We start from the raw sequence: 24551 nt of genomic DNA, 5'->3' as shown, positions 1-24551 counted from the left end.
GTAATTAAATATAGAACACAAACTTATACAACAACAAAAATGATACTATTGGAAAGATAATTTTTTGAATTTTAAGATGATTTTAAAAAAATCATTTTTTGTAGTGTAATATTTTCCGAAGTTATCTGGAAAAACGCGAAAATTTAGCTTAATTTTAAATTAAGATCTCAATTAAAATTTCAAAAAAAAATCACACCAGGTTTTTTTTGTTTTGTTTAAGTTTGCAATCATAATTAATTTCATTGTTGCTATGAAATCCAAACCGTTCATCAAAACATTTAGTTTCATTTGTTTCGTCTGTTGTGGAAAGCTAAGGAAGAAGTTCTTATTCATTATCTGGATAATCTACATGCGAAATCTTTACTAATAATAAAGATGAATGTACGCGCGTTTGTCTATTAGTGTATATGCGTGTGCGTGTTGGCGCTGTATAAGCCAGATTCTTTTACCTACAGCTACAGAATTAGACATAGATATATACATTGGCGGATGAAAATATAGATCTAAAGCCGATTTTTTTTTTTTTTTTTTTTTTTTTTTTTGCGAAATTTTAATGATTTAAAAATTAACCCGAATTTTGAAGTTTCTACAGGACAACTTCCAAAAATGTTACTAAGCAAAAATAAACTATGCTTTTTCAAAATTTTCTTTTTAATGATACTAATTTAATATGTTAATTTTCGCAGAATTTCGCCATTTTTTTTAAAATCATTTTTTTTTTGTTGTTTAGTTTTCAACATCAGATTGTCGTCTTGAAATTCAAACAGTTTTCCTTGCTTCATTAAATATGCGATTGCTTGATTTCTTAAAAGTTAAAGAAGAAGGATTTTGTTTAACATGTATGTAGTTTACAGGACATAAAAAAAAAGTGAAATTACAAGCCACGAAAGTTATTGAAAATAAATTAATTAGACAGTTACTTCTTTAATAGCTCTGTGAATGTCATAAGACGGTCTCCACAAGAAAATTTCATGCAGAAAATGGAAAGAACACATGTAAGACAATTAAAATAATATGTTTTTAATATTTGACAATTTGACTATGAATTCATCTGCATGAATGATGAACACGAAATTATATCTAAACTATTTAACGAAAATTAAATATCACAATCGATTGCCCCGATTCGCACAATGATAACACGAAAAAATCTGAATGACCAGAACATCAAGGGCAGCAGTAGTCTGCAGTTAAAGTCTCGACCTCGGAACCAGGATGTTTCAAGTTTCAGGTCCGATTCCACCGAACGGTCATATATGCGAGACTGGTTCACGTTAAATTTGTAGGGGTCAAAGATCCTCTCACTGGTGTGGTGCGGAGAGAGGAATTTCTAGCTCAGGTGTCGTCCCCGTCGTCTGACAGTAGTTCAAAATTACGGAGTCCGTCCCAAAATAGCCCTAGTGGTCTTTTAAAAACAGATGTTAATTTAACTGAGCCTAAACGCCGAGACGTTGGAGGGAATTATGATTGAGTCTTATAAGCCATCATCGGCTACGGCGCAACCTTTCCGGTAGAAGGCACGTCCCATTATCGTTGGGGAGTAGCCAATTACATGACGTTTCTGTGCACACTTGGGCATTGAGAATCAACAATCACGCCGGAAGCTTTTCATCCCCATATTTAAGGTACCGAGAAAACAAGCAATTAAAAATTAGATTTCTTGCATAGATATTTTTTAATGAAAATAGGTTTTCATGAAACTCGATTCCGTATAAAGGTTCATGTGTATAATAAGCAGAACAAGTAAAAGATGATTAAAATAACTATGTGCTAAGTCAATCTGCTGTTTCAAAATATTTTATTGAGAGAACCTTCAGCAAATTATGCATAAAGATTTAATAATTAATTAACTAAACATTATTAACACTCCTGGCGAACCAACTGGTCGAGAAAGACGGCTAATTATAAGTGCTCTGGAATCTTGAAATGATTTTTCCTCTTCCCAAATTCTCTACCTAGTGGCAACAAAAGTATGGAATCATCATCTGATAAAATTAAACGAATATTAATTAATTAATCGATTATTTGGTTCTGAAAACCTTAGGATAGCACGTTGTCAACAGGACAATGACAAGACGTATAAATGAAGAAAATTTCAAAACTTTAACACTTCAAGAAGGTAGAAGTAACATCGATAAAAATAATCATCTTTTCAATCAAGAAACAAGTCAAATTAAATAAAAGTGTTAAAGTCTTCTGGCTGGTTTGAATCGAGAATTTGATTATCACGAATTCCCGATTCCATCATTCATTCTCCGATAACGATGTGAATTAAATTTCTCGTCTTTGTTTAATATGGAGATCTACGAAGAGAAATATAAATTCAAGAATTATTTCAGATTTAAAATTGCGAAATTCAATTCTATTTACGATAGAATATTTTCATAACATGACTTTTAACAAATCAATCCATTAATCTACCAGATTCAAGCATTGCAATATCTTATGCGATATCGATTATTTGCATCGTAATTAATTTCGTACATAAAGGTGGCGGATTAAAAATAGAAAGGAAGCATTTAGAAAAAAATGATGAATCACATAATGCTTTCTAGCATAATTAAATAAAAGAGAATTTTTTCAACATCTATCGTAATATTGAGAGATAATAATAACATATATAAACAGAGAGAACTCCTACTTCAACTTGATCAAATTACCGTTAATTTATGAGTGGGGGAAAACAAACCCTAATCAAAGGAACAAAATTCTGTCTCGACTTTTCCTTTGTTAAATGATACGCCTAGTCTGTTCAAGGCGATGTTTGAATGACCATAATTCACAAGATAGAAATTCTCGAGTTTAGTCTTGCCAAAGTATGTACTTAGGGCGGAATTCAAAAGATAATTTTTGGAGGATGAATTGAGATATTGTTTGAAGACGATAAAGCCGAGAATTTGACTGCAAAAAAAAATTGTCAATCACCCATTATGCTAGTGATTAAATAAATCAGCATACTAAAAATAAACAGATACCAAACGATTATATAAATCTCAAGCAACTTATTTTTGTTACTATATTAACATACATTAAAATCGTTTGATCATTAAAAAAAATTATCTCTGATAATTGATTACTGGACGTAAAATGCATCACAGCTCGGATTATTTTTGTATTTAAAAAATATACATGACGAATTGTTCACGGCATAAAAATAAAACTGTATTTAATAATAATGTCACGTATAGAATTAAATGATAGAATTGCATATTTATTAACAAACTCAAAACAAGAGATTTATTATTATTCACTCGAGATTGAATAACAACAAATTAAAGAATAAAATCACGCTCTTAATATTTATTCATGTCACAGAGATTACTGGAAGTTTCTAAAAGGACAAATTGCTGCCTATCAGTTGTAATTAAGAATGATTAAAGATACACTATTGTTAATGAAATTGCGCCTAATTCCGAATATTATTTAAATTAGCATGAAGTAAACTAATTTTTTTAAAGCAGAAAATGGTTTTTATGGATTTAAACATGTTATTTCAAGGTTGGCATACAAAAGTACATTTTTTCCATTAAAATGGCACCATCAATATAAAAAAAGTAAATACATATATTTATGATCCTATTACTCCTAGTTTCCAGAAACAGCTTCGTGCTATTTTAGCACATTCTTTCCATTATTTTCCCTCTTTTAAGAGGAGACATATCTTTTCTTAACTTAGTTGCAAATCTGAGTCTATTTAAAAAAATTTTTTAATTATTTTTAATGTTTCAAAAACGCGTTGTGTTGTGCCACGCGATCTTTATTCGACTTTTAACTATTACCAATTAATAATTTTTTTAAATATATTAAAGAACTTTAATAATTAAATGAGCATAGGAAAATAAAAGGTCGCCAACAACTTAAAAATAAAACGTCACCAAACGATTGTTTAAATTTTAAACCAGTTATTGTTATCACTATAGCTAAACACATTAAAATCATCTTCTGCTATAAAAAGAAGCGTCATTTATATTTAACCAAATGAACATTTTTTTTTTTTTCTAAATTTTTCTACTATAATCCAAAACGTGCATCATCGTGCGAATTTATTTCTTCTTTGAAAAATTCTATTGTGAAATTTCTTATATTATCACTCAAATGTCTCTTTATAAGAATTGTCTCCTAAGCAAAAATTAAAATTCCTTCATTATCTTTTAATGAATCAAAGATGGTGGTCTTCGTGAAACTTTCTCACATATTCTCTAATACCTAGTCTTATACAAAAATTGCCTTTGCAAAAAAAATTGTGGCCCTTGGGTAAGGCCACGAATACCTTGCAATAGACATTGGCAAACAATAGTTACTATATTTTTAGCTTAAATCCAGCAATTTTACTGAATTTTTCTGTATGTATTTTGTATGCCTTCCCCTATTTTTATGCCTTGTATGTATTTTTATGTATTTTGTATGCCTTGTATGTATTTTGTATGCCTTGTATGTATTTTGTATGCCTTGTATGTATTTTGTATATGAATATGTATTTTGAATGCCTCCCCCCCCCGACTGATTAAAACCAGCATGTGATACGGAACTATAGTCGTAGTCACAAGAGCACACATCACGAATTTTAGTGATTTAAATTATTGCGTTTTTATGCACGCGAAAGTACAGATAGTAATAAGCTTAACCCCTTAACAGATTTGCCCAAAATTTGATAAGGATCTACATTTCAAATGCTAAATCTATGTACCAAATTTCATTTATCCAGCTCTTTTCGTTTGGTGGTTGCTGTGTTACCTATATTCGGACAGCCAGATTTCCCTTAAATGGAATTCACTCAAAATTCTGTAAAAATCTACAACAAATAGCAATTTTGAAGAATTTTTACATAACAGATCTTCCTGACTCCCAAATATATATATATATATATATATATATATATATATATGTAAGCATTATTTTATGTGAAGCAGAATGCAGTTTGAAGACAGTGAAGATACTTTTAATTTCGTGACGTCGTTTTATTTCATTTTGAAGAAGCATGCATATGTACAAGCGATGAGCACACAGAACGACACAGAAAAGGAATAAGGAAAAAGCTCTTGGACATTTTATCCCTGGTCTTATATAACCTATGATTTTGATAGGGAAAATATTTCTTTACAGTCGAGATTCAGATAGGGATTTTCGTTACACGCGCGGAGAAGGTAGGGGAAACACAGGGAGATTTTAAAAAAGAATTTGCATCATCAGCGGAGTGTGGGAAAGTTAGTTTTAGCTGATTCAGCAGTTTAACAAAGCTTCTCTTGAATTAATTAAGTAGAGACAGTGGAATTGGATCACGAAATAAGAGAATATTTTAGAATAAAGTTACTATGGGCTAAATTAAGATAAAATCTTGAAAATTAATTAAATTGAAATTAGAGTTAAAATATCATTATATGTATATATATTTGTAAATGTTCCTGTTATGCATTTTTCGGAATCAGAGAGGTTGGAAAAGTGGAAATTTATAAAAGCCTTCTTATTTATGGTTACAACAAATTAAAAAAAAAAAAAAAAACGCTTTTAGCAAGATGAAATGCGATGAAACGTAGAAAACTAGATCAATAAATTCGGTACAGAATTTCAGCATTTAAAAAATATATCCTGGTGGAATTTCGAACCATATCATCTGTTGATCTATGCATGCAAACCTAATAACTAACCAATGGGAGTGACCGCTTTAAAGCTTTATCGCTTACTCTTTACAACAGGTGTTATTGCGGACCTTGAATAAGGTTACGGTTGCCTTGCATTGCATTAGCGAATAATAGTTAAGAATTATGTGCCTCTGGCGATTTTTTTAATGACTAATCCATGGTATATAGCAGTAGGAATCCAAAAATCTAATTCGTGCTTTAGATGAGTTGTTTTAATCCGATTAAACTAAACTGAAACTGAAGTTACAGAATCACTTACCAAATGTTATTTATTTAAATCATTGCGTTTTTGAAAAAATATATTTTCAAGCTTGTGAAAGCAGAGATCAGCAAAAGTCAATCCCCTGACTGATTTGATTCCAAATGTGATACGCAACTACACTTTAAATGGTCAATCTGTGTGCCAGTTTTAACCATCTAGCTCTCTTCGTTTTGTAACTATCATATTAACTTTAACTTTAACTTAACTTTCAGACAGCACGACAGATCGACTTTCTCTGGTTGGATTTCGATAGAAATCTGCAAATATTGTATAAAGATCACATACTTGAGTTTTACTCAGAGCGCTTTTGAATTATCTTTTTCACACACAGATAAAAGGATAGGTAAACAGACTAATACAAAGAATGTGTTTTTAGAACATGAGAGCTTTAAATACAATATTTTCTCTTTTCTTCGCATATAGAAAATAAAAAACGTGGCAATGTACTTAGATGAAATTTGGTTTGTAATTTTATAACTAAAATTGTAGTTCTGGTCAAATTTTGTTTTCAAGCGATCGTAAATTAGGCATCTATTGTCTACAATACTTTGTGCGTTTCAGGGGGTTAATATTTTTATTTTGGAGTATGTGCAAAAGTTTTGGATAAACCAAGTGTTGGGAAAATATTTTTCATAATTCAAGAAGTTATTTAGATATTAAAAAATAACGATGTAAGCTCTTGTGTAGTAATGTAGGAATATTCCATGTATTTTTATCTAAAAATTTCAATGCGCTGTCCTATTAAAAATTTCGTGTTGCTGAAAGGAGAAAATATTCTTAAAAAAGCATTGAGAAAATTTTAAAAAAATAGAAAAAAAAATCATTAATATTTGCAAATCTTCTTAAAGTGATTTGATTTTTAATTTATTAAAATCTTATTCACAATAAATAATACGAATAAACTTATTTTATAACTTTAATGTAAGTAAAACTCAATGTGGCAATGTAAATATCATATCTCTTTCCAATCGAGTCAATTCCAACCGAGCTTTGAGCTCTTATTCTTTAGAAGTAGAGAAAAAAAAAATTACTATACACTTTCCAAAATGCCGAAATGATTTATTCAGTTAATACGGAATTAACCGAAATTTTTTGCTATTTTTCTTTATTAAATTCAGAACAAATTATCTAACAAGAAATATTTTAATACCATTATAATTAAACAATTCATTTATATGCATCTTTTTTCTTCAATTGTTATTAATTATTTAAAAAGTTAATGCAAACGATTTTGTGGCACGGTAACAATACGATTCAGATATACTCTTTCATTATTTTATATCGTTTGGAAATTTTTTATTTGTTTAAAATGGTTAGTTAACAATTCTTATAATAAATGTAATAAATAACTGATTTCAAATGACCAAGGCTGAAGAGCAGTCACTTAAGCGGTGTAATATAATTAAGGATTGTGTGTTTTATAATAATTTATATAAAATCAGTTTTAGCTCTAACAGTATTATACAAGAAAGTGTAACATAAAAGCATTCCGTATGTATCAACTAGTTTAAAATAAGCAGCTTTGAAAAATCTTATAGAAAGAAAATAAGTCATGATTTCAAATTCAATTTCTATTAACCGAATTTTCAACTATCTAAGGGGATTACTATTGTAATACTTTCATATCTTATTTGAGTTCTCTTATCGGTGTCGGTTCGTAATTGTTCAGTCGTCGTTAAGCCCTAAGATCTAATTTTAAACAAAAGGAAATAGTATTATCTGATTGAATTAAATTACAAAATGCTCGGGCGTTATTTAATTTCCTTCTTTCTTTCTTTCTTCTTCTTCTTCTTCTTCTTTTTTTTTTTTTTTTTTGGAAATAATTTATTTTTATATGTAATGCAGCGATGAAATTGAACTAATTTTACGTGATTCTGGGAAAGACTGGCCTCAAAAATTAGTTACTAAAATAAATAGTTTATCCTTTTCTTAATATAATCGCTATAAATTGAAAACTTGACTGTATTTCACCCATTTACTTTTGGTTTTTATCTTTTGGTTAAAAACAGGCATGAAATACCTTGATTAAAATTAAACTAATTTTGTTTGATTATAAATTAATTAAATTAAACTTAGCTTAGGTGTCGTCCTCATCATCTGACCGCCTTTCAGAATTACTAAGTCCGTCCCAAAATAGCCTTAGTGTTGGTTTACAACGGGATGTTAATATAACTAATCTCAGCTTGTAACTGTATGAAATAAAATAAATAAGAAATGTGCAAGAAAAAGCTTTCTATGATCGTTTGTAATAACTGTATTATTAATTCAATAAAGTAGCTTTATTTAAGGTATATACAGGTTACATGATTCAATGTAAAGATGATATCCGTCTAAATTCGGACCCAATAGTTAATTTGTAAATCTTTAGTAATATACTATTTAATATTGTTAAAATGGTCTAAATGAAATTAATAACCATATTTTTTTATAACTTGATTACGTAAATACACTGATGAATTATCAGTTTTAAATGTTTGTATACTCTACTCTGCGTGTCATATTTAACAACATATTTGTGATACATTATTATTTTAAATAAAAAGAGTTACACCATTCAACTTAATCAGTCTTTAAAATTGATTGATTTATGAAAAAATGAATATTACTAATTTATTGTAATGTCTTGATCTAGACTGATCAAATAACGAAGCAGAATTTCCAGACAATTCTTTATTTTACAGCCCTATATATACCCCAAGATTAGAACTTGTTCTAATCTTGGTTAAATAAATAGTTATTTACACCTGTAGTAGGAGACACAAAAGTCGAAGTCGAAGGTTTATCTTGAAACTCAGTTCTCCATTAATACGGAGATTCGTAGAAACAACACCACAGGGAACAAACAGGTTGTTAGTCAACACGACCACTCCAGAGGTAGTTCTCTGACTCCGAACTCGTGGGCGTAGTCCAACAGTCTCCCGGCAACTCGTTTCTCCTCCTCTCCTAAAAAAAAAAAAATCTCCGCACTTTATTTCGGCGACAATCTCCGCCTCTTAATTTACATTGGTCATTTGAGCTCTTTTTCGGCCAATCGGGGTTCAGCAATATGCTCTCTCAGCGGCGCCAGTCGGTCGTGGGAAGGTCCTTTGTGTGATGCACCTTTCATAACTGACTATTCTGGAACACGGAATTATCATAGTCATTTCACAATGAGAAATATTTAGTATCCAGATGTTTGGACACCCTTTTCTCTTTGAAGGTACTCTCAATATCTCTTGCACGAGGAATTCCACATGTGGTCTTTCACTGTAGGCGCTAATGAACATATGCGAGATCACCCAGGTGAAAAGATCCACCATCTGGCTATCTCGAGGAGTTTAGTAAGTAACAGCGACGACACAGCTGGCTGTAAATGTCTTATCAGTACTGGGAAACGGGGAATGTTACACTATAAAAACGTAAGCTTTTAGACCTTTCCATCCATCATCTTAAAGAAAATATATCAATTCATGGCCAATCAGTGCTCGGAATTTCTCCAAGGCTGATAATCAGAGGAATGTGTGTCTGCGCGCATGTGTGTATGTTGACACACCAGACCATATGATCTAGAGCTACCGCACTTAGCATATATACTTTGTAGAATAAAAATATATACTTAGACAGGGTGTTTTTTTTTGAAATTTTAATTAATTAAAATGTAAGCTGAATGTTGGCATTTTTCCGTGATCACTTCCGAAAATATTACAGTACAAAACTGTTTTTTAAATCTTCTTAAAGTTCAAAGATTATTTTTTTCATTGATCCTAATGTTTTAACTTATAAATTAAGTTTTTACTTTTAATGAATTTCTTAAAAAAAATATTATAATCATATTTTCCAGCAATTTATTTCGCACAAAACGAAAGTAAAATTTAAACTCCAAGCACATGTTAAGTGTGTATCTGCGCGTAATCATCACTTTGACAAAAACTGAATCTGAATGATTAAATTAACCCTTATTGCAAACTAAACTGAGGAAAGTGTGATATTCAGCAGGTGTTTAAATGGAAGCGTAATGTTATGGAATAAATATAAAATGTGTTATTTTCTACATAATTCCACGGCAGCTGATTGTAAGTTAGAAAGGTATATATTACAATGAACAAACTATCGTAAGGCTATAATAATAATGTGCGTTCCGTGACTATCAAAATTTGAAGTTTAAACATATTTTGGGAAAGAAGAGCAAGGTAAATAAATATTTAATTGAAAATTTCAGAAAGCATTAATTCTGGCGAAACAGCTGGACACGAAGGCGGCTAGTACTTATAATAAAGCTCATTACAGCACCAAATTGATTTTAGCATCAAGTTAAACTTCAAAAAATTAGCTTTTTAATGGTACCAATGCTTTAACCTATAAATTAAGTTTCGATTTTTAACAAATATTTAAAGAAATAATTTAACCATATTTTTCAACAATTTATTTCGTGCGAAATAAAAATAAAATTTAACCTGCGCGAAACACGTTTCGCATGCATGGGAAAAAAATAAGCTTTTACTAACGTGTTGCCATCCATTGATTAAACCTTCAATTAAAAAGTTCAATTAAAAGTTAAGCGTTACTGGAAATTAAACTAAGAAAAGTGTAATATTTAGCACGTGTCTGTATCAAGTGAAATAAATATAAAATAAAAAAATGTGCAAGATAAAGGTTTATATGATTTTTTACAATATCTACATTAAAAATTCAATAAATCAGCTTAATAGAAGACAAACATGGTTTAATATATATCCTTTTAATACAGTGCCAAAGGGCTAATTTGTAAATCTTCAATAATCGAAATAAATGTATGAAAATGATTTAAATGAGGTAAATAATTATATTTCATAAACTTAAGCTGAAAATTTGAATTTTACTATTCTATTAAAACGGGCGATTTTAGATCACTACATCAATTGTCTCCACGATGAAACTCCAATAAGCGGATAGGGTTTTTCAAGACGATTGGCTATGATTATGAAAATGTTGATTGTTCCGAACTATTATATTCAAAATTTCATAAATTGATCAGATTTGATAGCAGAAGATAGAAATGTTCATTTATTTATTTAAAAGTTGAAGTGTCAAGAATATTTCGAAGAATACAATTTCTTGGGATCAAAAGACTGAATAAAATTTAGGCTTTCTAATTTTTTAAGTATATTTATAGACCAAAACAAAATAAAATATTGTTATTCATATCATTTAAATCCTTTTGAAAGTAAAACTAGAAATTGAATTTTATGATCAATCTGAGAAAATTTTGTTGCATAATTCTTGACATAAATTATGAAATTACATAAATTATGAAAATTATTCTATAGTACACATAAAACTTAAATGCTGAACGACTCTGTTTTCAGTACTCATGTTGAAAAAAAATGGGTTTTTTTTTTCAGTGAAAAATGTTTTTTATATTAATTGCAGTTTAATCATTTCCGCTTTAATTTAAATTTGAAATTTTACAGGAACTGACAGAAATTTTGGAGAGATTCATAGTACATTACGACTTAAGACCTTTATAATAAATAGTATGAGTGAGTGACTCTCAATGTTTGAAGCTTAAAAATATTTTGATAAAGAAGTTATTAAAAGACAAGTTACATAAAATATTAATTGAAAATTTTGACGAGCATTAAGATTGGCGAACTAGCTGATTGCCAAAGGCGGCTAGTTAATAAATAAACTTAAACTAATGATGAAATTAAATTAATTTTAAAGTGATTCTGTGAAAGCGCTGACTTCAAAAATACTTACTAAAATAAACAATTTTTTTTTTTAATATAATAGTTACAAATTGAAAACCTGAACTGTATTTCTTCCATTCACTTTTTCTCCTTTTTATCTTTTGTTTAAAAACAGGCTTGATATATTTTGATTCGAACTTTGAATATGTAACGAATAAAAAACTATATCTTGATTAGTATTCGAACTTTGAATATGTAATGAATAAAAAACTATATCTTGATTAGAATTCGAACTTTGAATGTGTAATGAATAGAAAACAAGTGAAAGACCTTTAGCTCAAATAAATTCGAAGGTCACTCTATCGTTGAGAGCAGCTGCTTATACTGCTAAAAGGATATGACCCAAGGACTTAAATAAACGTTATCATAATACTACATCTATCTGAACTTTGTCCTGTAAATGCCCTATGCTAAAATAAGGCTAGTGATGAAAGAGAATATCTGTCAACCAGCGTCGCTCTGATTAAAGATTAAACATCGATTAAAGATATGTGAGTTATCAATATTTTATAAACGAAAAAAAAAAAATAGATACAAAGTATTAAATTAAAAGGTATGCGACTACGTTCGGAATAAAGTTTTTGAAAAATGTTAGAAAATAGTTATATTTTTTAATATTTTCATAAAAAAGATTAAAAAAACTTTTATGAAGCCGAATTATACCAATAACATGTCAAAATTGTTTTTAAAAAATTGAAAAAAATTGCTTTCTTTTTTGTTTAAAAAGATATATAAATCAAAATCTAATTTAGAGGTTTATTAAAACATTTGCAGACCTCCTCAGAAATATATTTTCTAGTTCTTGAACTAAAAAATAAATTGTATTTCTATTCATTCTTTAAATAGTGGGATTCGATTGATAAATAACAGGAAATTTTCAAGTTTTTTCACTTCGTGAAGCACTAAAACAATTATAAAGCATTTCTAAATGAACAGATTACTTTTTTCCAGTTAGAAACTTCAGAACATATTGAGAAATTATTATACTAAATTTGAATAAAAAATATGCTTTAGATTTTAATTTATCAGATTTTTTTTGAAAGAAAATTCTATTAAAGGTAAGAATTTGAGAAAATAGAATCTGAAGATGTAAAATAGCATTAAAACATATGTTAATGTAAATATAAAAATCAGTGTAATTTCCCACAAAATAGACTTAGAAACAAAATTCCAATAGCTTTATAAAGAAACATGTTCAAACCTTAAGAATATTAAATTTTAAAAAAATTCACAATTATGCAAAAAAAATCGATTTTTTTTTAAAGCCTAATCACCTATTTTTTTAAAAATCAATAATGCATTTCTGATTTATACAGTAAAAAAATTATCTATTTAATTGCTTTTTCTAAAACTTTCACAGCTACACGATTTTAATTTTTTGCAACGTTGTTCATTAAATTGTACAAAATAAAGCAAAAAAAAAAAAAAAAGTATTACAATATAAGAAACTTTACTGCTTTATATAAAATGATCCATGCAAATATGATTTATTGATATTTTGAAAAGAAAATACATGGAATATGTTCTAAATTAATTAAAACGCGTTTTAATTAAATTTTTTTAAAAAATAATACAATCCCATTTTAACAATGCTAACACTCATTTAGTATTTCCTTTTTTGATCATAGGCAGTAATTCAGTCCTCCAAATTTAACGCCATTTTGCAAGATTTACGCATCAAATTTGTAGGCGTTTTTTTCTTCTTATTCTTGTTTGATAATAATAACGAAGGTGACATTTCATAATAACACATAAATGCCACTACGTGATCAGCAAATGGCGACTGGCTTGCTAATGGTGCCGCATTGGTATCACCGGACATAAAATTATTGATGCTGCAACAAAAATATTTTTCTTTTTTTAATTAAAATCTTTTTTGAAAATACTAATAATTACAAAATTAGCATAATCGGCGCAGCATTGCCAGTAATAAAATGAATGCCAGTAAAATTAAATCTAAATAATGTTAACGTTATCTTAACTTTAAATATTTATTTACTTATTATTAATTTTTCCTAGTAATAATATCATCTGCTAAAAATAAAATCATCTACTAATAGTGAATTACAGACGATAAAATTGCTGAATAAAAGAGCTGAGATTTAAGACGCACTACAAAAAAAGAGAGACAAAAAAAATTGAAAAGTTTGCTGTAAGAATCAGAATCTAAATTAAATAAAAATAATTTTCATGATTCTTGATTTCTTAATTTGGCGTTTTGCCAGATCAAACGAAAAAAATATAACTTTTCTTAGTGGAACATCGAAGATATTTGAATTTACCAGGAAAATAATTAATTAAAAATCAATGGGAAAAAATTTTCGAATCTTCCTTGTTTTAAATTAGAGTGAGACGTTTGAATGAGGACAAAAAATAATTTGAAAAAGATTACGAAAATAGAATGTCAGATGCAGGAAATTCAGATACAATTCTCAGATTGCTTTGGAAAAATTGCTGTTTTTTGAAAATTTCTCGAAATGCAGTAAATTTTATAAAACATTTTTTTGAACAACATTTGTTTATTCTCTTCGACCCCCCCCCATAACCATTATAAACGATATTACAAGCAAATAGGCATGAAAATTCATGCCGTGGTGGTCTGGAGGTAGAGCCTAGTCTTCGAGAGCTGAGGGTTCCAGGTTCGAGACCCGATTCCACCAAAGAAACGGTGTGTAAACGAGTCTGATTCATGTCTAGTGCTCGAGGCGAAATGTTCTCCCGTTGCTGTGGTGCGAAAGTTTGGGGAGGGGGCTGGCAGCTCTGGTGTCATGTATGCCATTAGACCTCATTTCAAAATTACGAGGCCGTTCCCCAAACAACCCTGGTGTTACTTTAAAAATGAGACATTAATGTAAATAACTAAACGTACAAATAGTAATTCGTGCTAATTTATGGACAGGAATGTAAATAGAATCACTTGCAACGGCTTATTTTCAATGCGTGTAAAATATGATACCTTATTCAATTTGGTAAAAATATGTGGACTACTCTCTGATTTTTTAATTGCTAAAATGTAAAAAAAAAAAGCATTAACCTTTGAAATAATGACTTTTTCTTAGACATATCTATCTATGTTTCGGTTTGATATTATTGATTTTGATCTCATTAGCGTTTTGTTTCGAAATCACAGGATTATTTTGAAATAATCCTATGGAATAAAACATGATATCTAAGACAGTATCTCTCCAATTTAAATTTCAAAAAAAAAAAAAAAAGAAGAAGAAGAACAAGAAGAAGAATATCAACAAACTATTTAATATACTTGTCAAAAACCATACGATTTTTTTTTAACTTTCAAGAATAATTTTATTTAAATTATGAAAATCTCAATAGTATCCTGCTTTCTACTCTAAAATTGCCTGCCCTTTATACGATAATTTTGAAAACAAAATTTCCTTTAATCTAAAAAAAGCCGGAAAAAATAAAGCAAATATTTATAATTTAATTTTAATTCTTAGAGGCTGTATCACGATAATTCAAAAACGCAATGTTGTAAATATGTCTAATTATGGTTTTTTTTTTTTTTTTCTACAATTGCAGTTTTGTATCAAATCTTCACTTGAATAGATTGAGAAAAACATGTCTAAAGCAAAAATTCGATTTTTGTTTGCTACTAACTGCATGCCAGGGATTAATAGCCAAAAAATTTGCTCGGATGACCCGATAGAGTCAGTAAAAATGCTAAATTGAAGACAAAGGTTAATATTCCGTAACTATTCCGTAAGTCTGATATAACAGCTTTATTAGAGTATATGCGAGAAAATTTTGGTGAGACAACTCCCGCTGGTTTATTCTTAACTCAAAATATTTTTTCAGTGAATATTTGCAACTGACTACTTGTCGCAATGTAACTTCGCTTCATGATCGGAGGTTGTGGATTCGAGTTCAGATTCTATAGAAGATCGGCCATATATAAAAATATAATACATGTTAAATTTACAGAGAGCCAAACGATTTTTATTTAATTTTAGAATATGGAAAAAGTAATGCGTTCGTATGTCTTCTTTTTCTCGTTTTCTGCTGTGTTGTGTTGAGTGTGTTACTCCCATATTATGCATTTAAAAACTAAATTTTAATAGGGTGAAAGGGGGTATCAAAATCTATTCCATGGTCATTATATTAATAAGCTGACCAATACTTCCCAATATCAAGAACTTACAATATTAGATAAATATTGAGGGATATCCAACAATTTTACTTGTGTTATCACAAGGTGTTTAATTCCAGCGTTGCTAAAATTAAATAATAATATTTAGAAGAAAATGTATAAAATAATATTCGCAATGTATATTAATTTGGACTATTTTGAAGATTTCACACTGTTAGCTGAATATTTCACACTGTTTAATGAGCTTATTAACAAACAGACACTCATTAAAAAGACCCTCAAGGCCGAAATTCTTTCGAAGAGCTAACGATAAAATAGGCAAGGCAGTAAGGTCATCTGTTGAAAAGCTGTGGACGAATTTGTTTTGAAAACACGGAACTGGAAACACAGATTAAATATTTAAAGATAACTCCTATATGTACGCCATCTATTAACGAAAATAATAACTATAACTCTTTTCATTAATTTTTTTTACACTTTCTTTAGGTTTCGCATTTAATTCGTGTTCATTAAAATTTTTAAAAACAACGCAGATGAATTTTAAACGTCAATGAGCTTTATAAAAAAGAAAAATGGTGGTAGCTTTTTTTTTATTCAAGTGGCTACCAAAAAATATTAGAAAAAAATACAAATTTGTTAAATTACGTATTATATATTTATTATATCTATTGCATTATTATATTTTTAATTCCTTGTTGATGCATTATTATATTTTTTAATTCCATTTCGTTAACTTCTTTATTCAAATTAATACACTTTGCTCATTAATGAGTTTTTTTCCTTTGTTTTTGTCATTCATTTTATTTATTTATTTTTAATATTCAATCAGAACAATTCTAATTGAAATTTTTAATTATTTGCTAAAGGAACTTCAGGGAAAATTTAAAAATTCCCTTCAAATCAGTAATATATCATAGATTACAAACATTTATAAGAAAAAATGCCTAAATGGCAAAATCTAAAAAATATCTAATGCTAATAAAAATTCTCTCCGTCAGGGCCAAACGTCCTCCCGCTGGTGTGGTGTCGTCCTCGTCATCTGACTGCGGTTCAAAATAGCCCTAGTGTAGCTTTACAACGGGACGTTAATAAAACGAACTCTTAGTTAACTAAACTAAACTCTATTTCTCTCGGTTGACTATCTAAATCTTTGAGTCAAAAACTATCAAATTTGTCATAGATATACTTCAAAGGGTGATAAAATCCATCTCCTAGTTTGTTTATTTTAAATATTTCTTTAATTTTGTCTAGTTAAAGGTCATGTCAAATTTCTATCTTTTCGGCCATTTTTTTCGCCATCAACTTTATTTTCTTAAACTTTTCTTATATCATTATACAAATATATCTTTATATGATATTGGTTTAGTTATTATATAATATTTGGTATAATTTTTATTTTTATTATAATTATCTGAAGTCAAGGAATGTGGCATTCAAATATTCATGAGCGCGCAATGGACTTTTAATGATATTTCTTTGCTTACCGGATTAGCTTTTCGATGAACAATTTATTTTAATGTAATTATATATTTCAGGAGCTTCCTAATTTTCTTATTCAAGATAGTTGCCATCATGCAATATATGCGCGCACTTTAGATTTAAAAATACAATTTAACATGGATAGTGAAATTAATTTTCTAGCCTTCCACAGGAAACGACTTTCTTTTCTTTTCTAGAGAAAACGTCTTTTCGAACTTAATAGTTTCTGAAATTGCTATGAAGAAATTGAAATTTAAAATAATTTAGCGTTAGTTATTTTTTTCCTATAAACAATAAACTCCAAAATTCTTCTTTTTCTAATTTCCCTCAATATGTTGACAGATTTTTTTATACCAGATATTTAAAAAAAAATCATTTTTATGAAAACAATCTTTTTTTTTTTTGAAATGGCAAACGATATCAAGTATAATAATTAAATAATAGAAACCAAACGCTCAGTGTAAATAACTGCAACGAACAACAAATTCACGGATGTTTTTAAAATTTTTGATTTATTCAAAATAACCAAAACGATCTCCAGATGAACGTAGAAAATCGAAATAATTTATAAAAAAAAAAAAAAAAATTAAAAAAATACTTAATTTATAAACACGAAAAAGCACACCAATTTCATCTTCACAAAAAGAATTAAAAACAATGCTTAGTTAAATTACTAATTTTTCAGAATACATATACATTTTTTTTTTTTTTTTTAATAATCGTTTGCGTTTTTATTTTGGAAAAAAATTCTTCCTTTTTTTAGAGTTGAGGTGTAAAAAATGGTTGATGTTGAACCGTAATAAGAATGAAATATTTTTACAATATGAAACATATATCATTTCTACATCAAAATACTCCATATTCTCGTATACTAACATTAAATTTCCTAATCTCAAATACATTGAGAGCAGTCTTTCAAAAGAAATATTGAATTTGACGAAACCTTTAAATAATCGTTTGCATCGTTTATACAATGAATTTATGAGAAGCATTAATTTAATTAATAACTAATGCAAATAATTAAATGTAATAAAAAATCGTAGATTAATTTAAATGAGTTTATTAATTTTAATTAAAAATCATAAATATTAATTTTTAATTAATTAATAGAAATTACTAATATTTTAAGTAATAATATTTTTGTTATTCTAGTGTTATTATCAGCTATTATCCATCATATTATTGAAATAATAGTTTTAATAATAAAAAATTATCATTAAAGTAATTTTAGCACACACAGCACGACTAGCTTTATTCTGTTTGGATAATTCAAAGCGAAACTGATGACAAACACGCAAAAATACAAATTTAGCTTAATCTAAATCTTATTTATTTAGCATAATGAATGTTTATAGGCTGATATACATATTTGTAAATTTTGATATGCATCAAGAAAATAAATTGTTCAAAACCTTCTATAAAGCAGATACTTGGATCTGGAGTTGCTAAATTTGACTCTTCGTTACTTCTTGGATAGTAGCTGCTGAATAAGAAATTTTTTTATTATTTCTTTATGAATTTTAATGTTTTCTTTCGATAACTGCGGAAACTATTACTGCATAAAAATATTTTCAAACAATTTTAAAATTCAAAAAGTGAGTTCTTTAATGATAATGATTTTATTTCCTTCAATTTTTTCCGCCGTCAATAAATTTAAAATATGAACTGTATTTTAAATAATATTTTCCATTGCTTTTAACTGCGTTTATGCACATGCGCCTTGCTAATGTTTCTTTGAGTACACGTTATTATTGCTATTTGATTAAGAGTAAACTTTAAAAATAAAATAAAATATAGACCAATCAAGCCAACAATTTTATCAAGATATGATGTTTCCCGTTTGAAAATCAAATCTGTATTATGATTTCTTTCTAGAATTTAATTTTTTTTTCTCATGCTGATATCTGAAGTAAACAAAATACTTCATAACTTTAACCTTATTTTCGAAGGAAAAAAAAACAAAAAAAAAACGCAAAGTGAGGTCATTTCCTGTTATTTCTAGACAAAAGTTAGGGTATTTTTCTATATAAAAATAGACCGCAGAAGTTTAACGAATCAAAACATTCAAGTAACTAGATCAATGTGCTATTTTAATAACAGCTTATTTGGAATAAACAGGAAATACGAATCTTCAAAAAACTTCGCAAATTAGTTACTCAGCTTTTAAACTTTATACACTTATAAAAATTTCAAAAAACCATTTTGTATAATTTGACATTATAGTTCTTCTGTTAAAAAAAATTGGTTTTCGTATAAAAATTCGGGATGGCACTTTTTACAGGTAATATAAATACTGTTAAAACATTATTTGCAGGTACTGTATTTGCCGATAAAGCGTTATTTGTAGATATTGTACCTATAAAAAAAGCGATTTGCAACACATTCGTCTAGAATGAAAAATTTTACTGTATAGAATTTCGAATTCTGGTAATTAAAACAAACTTCTCTTCTAATATATGAGTCATTTTTTTAAATATACATTAGAATTATTTTAAAACTATTTGTTTTGTAAGTAATTTTGACTGTACCAGCATATTACGTTTTATCCGTAAGTATAATATCTACAAATGATTATTTCCAAGAATTTTATGTTATTTTTATTTATTACTTGAAATCGGCTACCAGAACATATTGTAAAAGTAATTGCTGCGATTTCTTAAATTAAATTATTCATAAAACATTTAAACATACTGCTTTATTATTTTTTTTGAAGCTTTGGTTATTGTTAAGATCCTAAATTAGCAAATTTTAAAAAGTCAATAAACTTGTCTTTATTTATATTTCGAATATGAGAGTTTATAAGACAGTAATTATAACAATAAATTAATATTCAGGTTTAACAAGCATCTTGGACATGTTTTCAGATTAAAAAAGCATTAATTAGAAAACGAAGTAAACGTTAAAAAAGAAAAGAAAAAAAAATCAATTTGCAACACAATCTCTTCGGGTTTCTCGGTCATGATGAATCTAAGAATAATAGCTTCCGGTTTCCGTAGTTTTCCGAAGGACATGCCCGGTGAGTGTTTTTTCACCTGTATTCACCAGCTAGAAGCCAAATAAATCTTCAGCCGATTTAACCGCGATATTTACCGAAACTTTTAGAGCAAATACCAATAATGTTGATGATGATTATAACATTTCAATAATTGTGTAGATTTTTCCAAAATTTTGGCAATTTTTTATTTTTATTTATTTACTAATCACCAAAGGCTACTTACTGGCTGTTTCATCGGGAATATTGATTATATTTTATTTCAGATAAATCGTTTAGATCTAACTTTATGTCCAAGCTTCCGCTAAATTGCCTGCAATTAAAGCCGTGTTATTTTAAATACCTTACTTAAGTTCTGATTATTGTATGCATAAAACTTTTTATGTAGAAACAGTCCCATAACATTATAGTGCGAAAAAATAAGTAAATATTCCAATCCTCTGTGTTTCAAATATTCATCCTTCTTACACAGATATTAAACAGAATTCTTCTTTAACTTTCAAGAATAGAAGACAAATATACGATTAAGATATTCGATGAAATAATGAAAATGATTTGAATTCAGAACAACACTGTAATCTATTGTTAAAAATGAAGCAAAAAAAAAAAAAAAAAAAAAAAGAGCAGCAAAAATTTCCATTACAATTAAATTGATATCATTAAAAAAAATCATTTTTTTATATATTTTAAAACGGTGTAAAATTTGTTTTTGTGCAGTAGTATTTTCGAAAATTATCACGGAAAAACGCTAAAACGCAGCAAAATTTTAAAGTAATTAAAATTTACTAATTTATTTTTAATATACTAAATTAAATAAATTGTGAAAACAGAGATGATCTCTTTTACAGCTGTTGGATCTTATACAAGATTGCCACTCAAATTTGGAAAAGAAAAAAAAAAAAGCTATGTTTTCCCTTTTCGGATAAGCAATAAAAAGGGAATGCTTATATTGGAATAACACTACTAAATGGTTTTAATATATAAAAAAAGCGAGATTCTTCAATAAATATGAATTTAAACAAGATGCAGTTTTTAAAACAGTTAAATTTTTGGACATGCATTCATACATTTTTATAATATTTTTCACAAATATAAAACACTTCTTTTTTTTCCAGTTCCACTAGTAATCAAGTAACTTGTAATCAATATTCCAATATCAGTATATATATTTTTTCAGCTTTAGATTTTTAAGATCATCAAGTTCTATCAAAAATAAATGTCTAATGTTTTTGTTTCTTCGATTATGCTTCTTTTGAGAATGTTTTTCATTAACTGTTTAAGTAAAGTGAAAAGATTTCATATAAGAAAGGCACAATTGGTTCAGAACAATACATTTTTTAAACAAATGCCTGCAGAATATGAGCAAAAAAAGAGATACTAATTTTCGAATCCATTTAGCTTGACAAGTATTTATAATATCATCACTCGAGGCAGATTTAGGAAAAGTTCTTTTTTAATTAAAATAAAAAAGGACATTTCTTTATGTTGTTAAAAACCTTAAGAATACTTTCACAAATACTGATATTTTCTACTCAGAGGAAAAATAAAGCTTCAATGAAAATTCAGAACCAGTAACTTCCAAGAAATCAGCAAGTCCAGCTGCACTATTTTTAAATATTCTACATATTACTCTGACAATAACATTTATTTTCCATTCAATAGATTTATGTTCATATTGAAATGCTTAATGGATTATGTGTAGTCCACAATACCTAGATATAAATTTCACAGTCATTTTCGCAACAAAATTTTGCTTTGACATGTTTTAAAAATTTTAAATTTACAGTTGGTTTATCCATACTAATTTGAGAAAGTAACTGCATGTCCAAACTTGATATAATTTCTTTAAAACTCTTCAACAATTAATGAGTAGTGGCATGCCTTAAAAATATTGAATTTGATTATCTTGTGGTGAGTCTATGAGTTAATTCACTCCAATATCTTACAATAAGCGCTTACAATTACAATATCAACAACTGTCCTTGCTATTTTTGTGAAATGTTGTTCAGAGCTTCGTCAAAACATATGAAAAATTTTTGTATTGTTTAAACATTTCTTAAAAGATAGTTGGAAAAACAGAGCTAATCCGTAACAAATAATGTATGGTATTTTTGTATATACCGTACATTATGTGCTACTATATAAAAATAATACAGTTAATAAATATAATATAGTTAAATATATTTTTTGGCTACTAAGTTCATAAAAGTTCAACTTTAAATGATTTTTCTTGGATTGTAAAGTTCGAAATCGACGTGCCATTTTCTCCTGTATTCCTTCTAGATATAAACCCGATGTCATCGATGATTTTTTTGAGTGAGTTTACGATGAGGTTTTATGGCGCAAAAACCAATTTTGGTTACGCTGCGCCAATCAAATGGTAAGATGATTTTTTTTTTTTTTTTTTTTTTTTTTTATGAACTAACATGTAATTTTGTATGTTTTCCTCTTTTGGCAAGTCTAGTAAGAACCTACTTCCGCATATTACTTAGGCTTATTATCTTCTTACAATGTGAGCAGCACGTAGCAAACGGATTTTGCGGTGCTTCTTTAACCCATTCAGTAAATTTAGGATAGATATTTTGATCCGTCCAAACTGTATTAAATACAGATTTTTAGCAACTCATTATTTTAAAAATTTCTTTAATCTACAATGGATCAGATTACAATTTCTCAAATAATAAGCAAACCATTCAATAAACTCATGTGTGAGTGACTAACGAGAGAGTAGAAAAGGGATGAATTTCCGCGATTACACAGTCGCGAATGGAGTTGTTTCGGTTTTGGAAAAACCGAACACCACCATGCGATCTTTTATTCTTGCAATGTTCTAAGATAAGCATTTTTTTAGAGGGGGAAAAAAGAGGGGAAAAATTTCCTGTTTTAATGGAGTTTTTTCACATTTTTCGATGATTTCTAAATTCTCGGAGCCTTGGTAACTCTGTATATTTTAGATGCCTTAAAACTTTTCGGTTTTTAATTCAGATAAAAGATTAACTATAAAAGAGAGTGAAGATAATCCCAAATAATAAGCAAACCATTCAATGAACTCATGTGTGAGTGACTAACGAGAGTGTAGAAAAGGGATGAGTTTCCGCGATTACACAGTCGCGAATGGAGTTGTTTCGGTTTTGGAAAAACCGAACATCACCATGCGATCTTTTATTCTTGCAATGTTCTAAGATAAGCATTTTTTTAGAGGGGGAAAAAAGAGGGGAAAAATTTCCTGTTTTAATGGAGTTTTTTCACATTTTTCGATGATTTCTAAATTCTCGGAGCCTTGGTAACTCTGTATATTTTAGATGCCTTAAAACTTTTCGGTTTTTAATTCAGATAAAAGATTAACTATAAAAGAGAGTGAAGATAATCCCAAATAATAAGCAAACCATTCAATAAACTCATGTGTGAGTGACTAACGAGAGAGTAGAAAAGGGATGAATTTCCGCGATTACACAGTCGCGAATGGAGTTGTTTCGGTTTTGGAAAAACCGAACACCACCATGCGATCTTTTATTCTTGCAATGTTCTAAGATAAGCATTTTTTTAGAGGGGAAAAAAAAGAGGGGGAAAATTTCCTGTTTTAATGGAGTTTTTTCACATTTTTCGATGATTTCTAAATTCTCGGAGCCTTGGCAACTCTGTATATTTTAGATGCCTTAAAACTTTTCGGTTTTTAATTCAGATAAAAGATTAACTATAAAAGAGAGTGAAGATATTTTAATGATTAATTAATAATTTGCTGAATATATATTGAATATATATTCATACTTTGATTAATATTAATAAAAAATGCATCAGAAATTGTAAAAATAAGTTATAAAATTCTACAAAAATTACTAACATAATTACTTAGTTGATAAATTGGGATAGTCTCTATCCAAAAATATATAGACTGTAAAAGAAGTATCATACACATTTTTTTATATTATGAAAATCTAAAATGAATAAATTTTATAACATTACATAAAATTTTTTGTTACAATTATTTTCTGAAACAATAGAATTGTGGTGAAAGCTTATAAGCCAGTTACAGCTACGCTGCACGAGCAATTGCTTTTGTATCGTGGTCATGTTACTGGACTGTGAACCACGTGGTTCTATCGTCACTCAATTCAATACGCTACAGAATCAATAGCACTATTACACATTAAAGTAATATTTACCAATTTTATCTAAGCAAATATATCAAAAATATGAAGATGCCTTTTTAAAAAGATGAAGCAAAAATTTAAAAAGCAAAATTGAAAATGTACACACTGAAGAAATATGCACAAATATTTTTTTTATATTAAAAACATATAACAGCAATAGCATTTACAAGTGGAATTTGTCCAACATTTTATAAATATGTGAACTGATTTAT

This window comes from Argiope bruennichi, chromosome 10 (genome assembly GCF_947563725.1).
Source record: "Argiope bruennichi chromosome 10, qqArgBrue1.1, whole genome shotgun sequence".
Classification (NCBI taxonomy): Eukaryota; Metazoa; Arthropoda; class Arachnida; order Araneae; family Araneidae; genus Argiope; species Argiope bruennichi.
Note: the sequence above shows the minus strand (reverse complement) of the source record.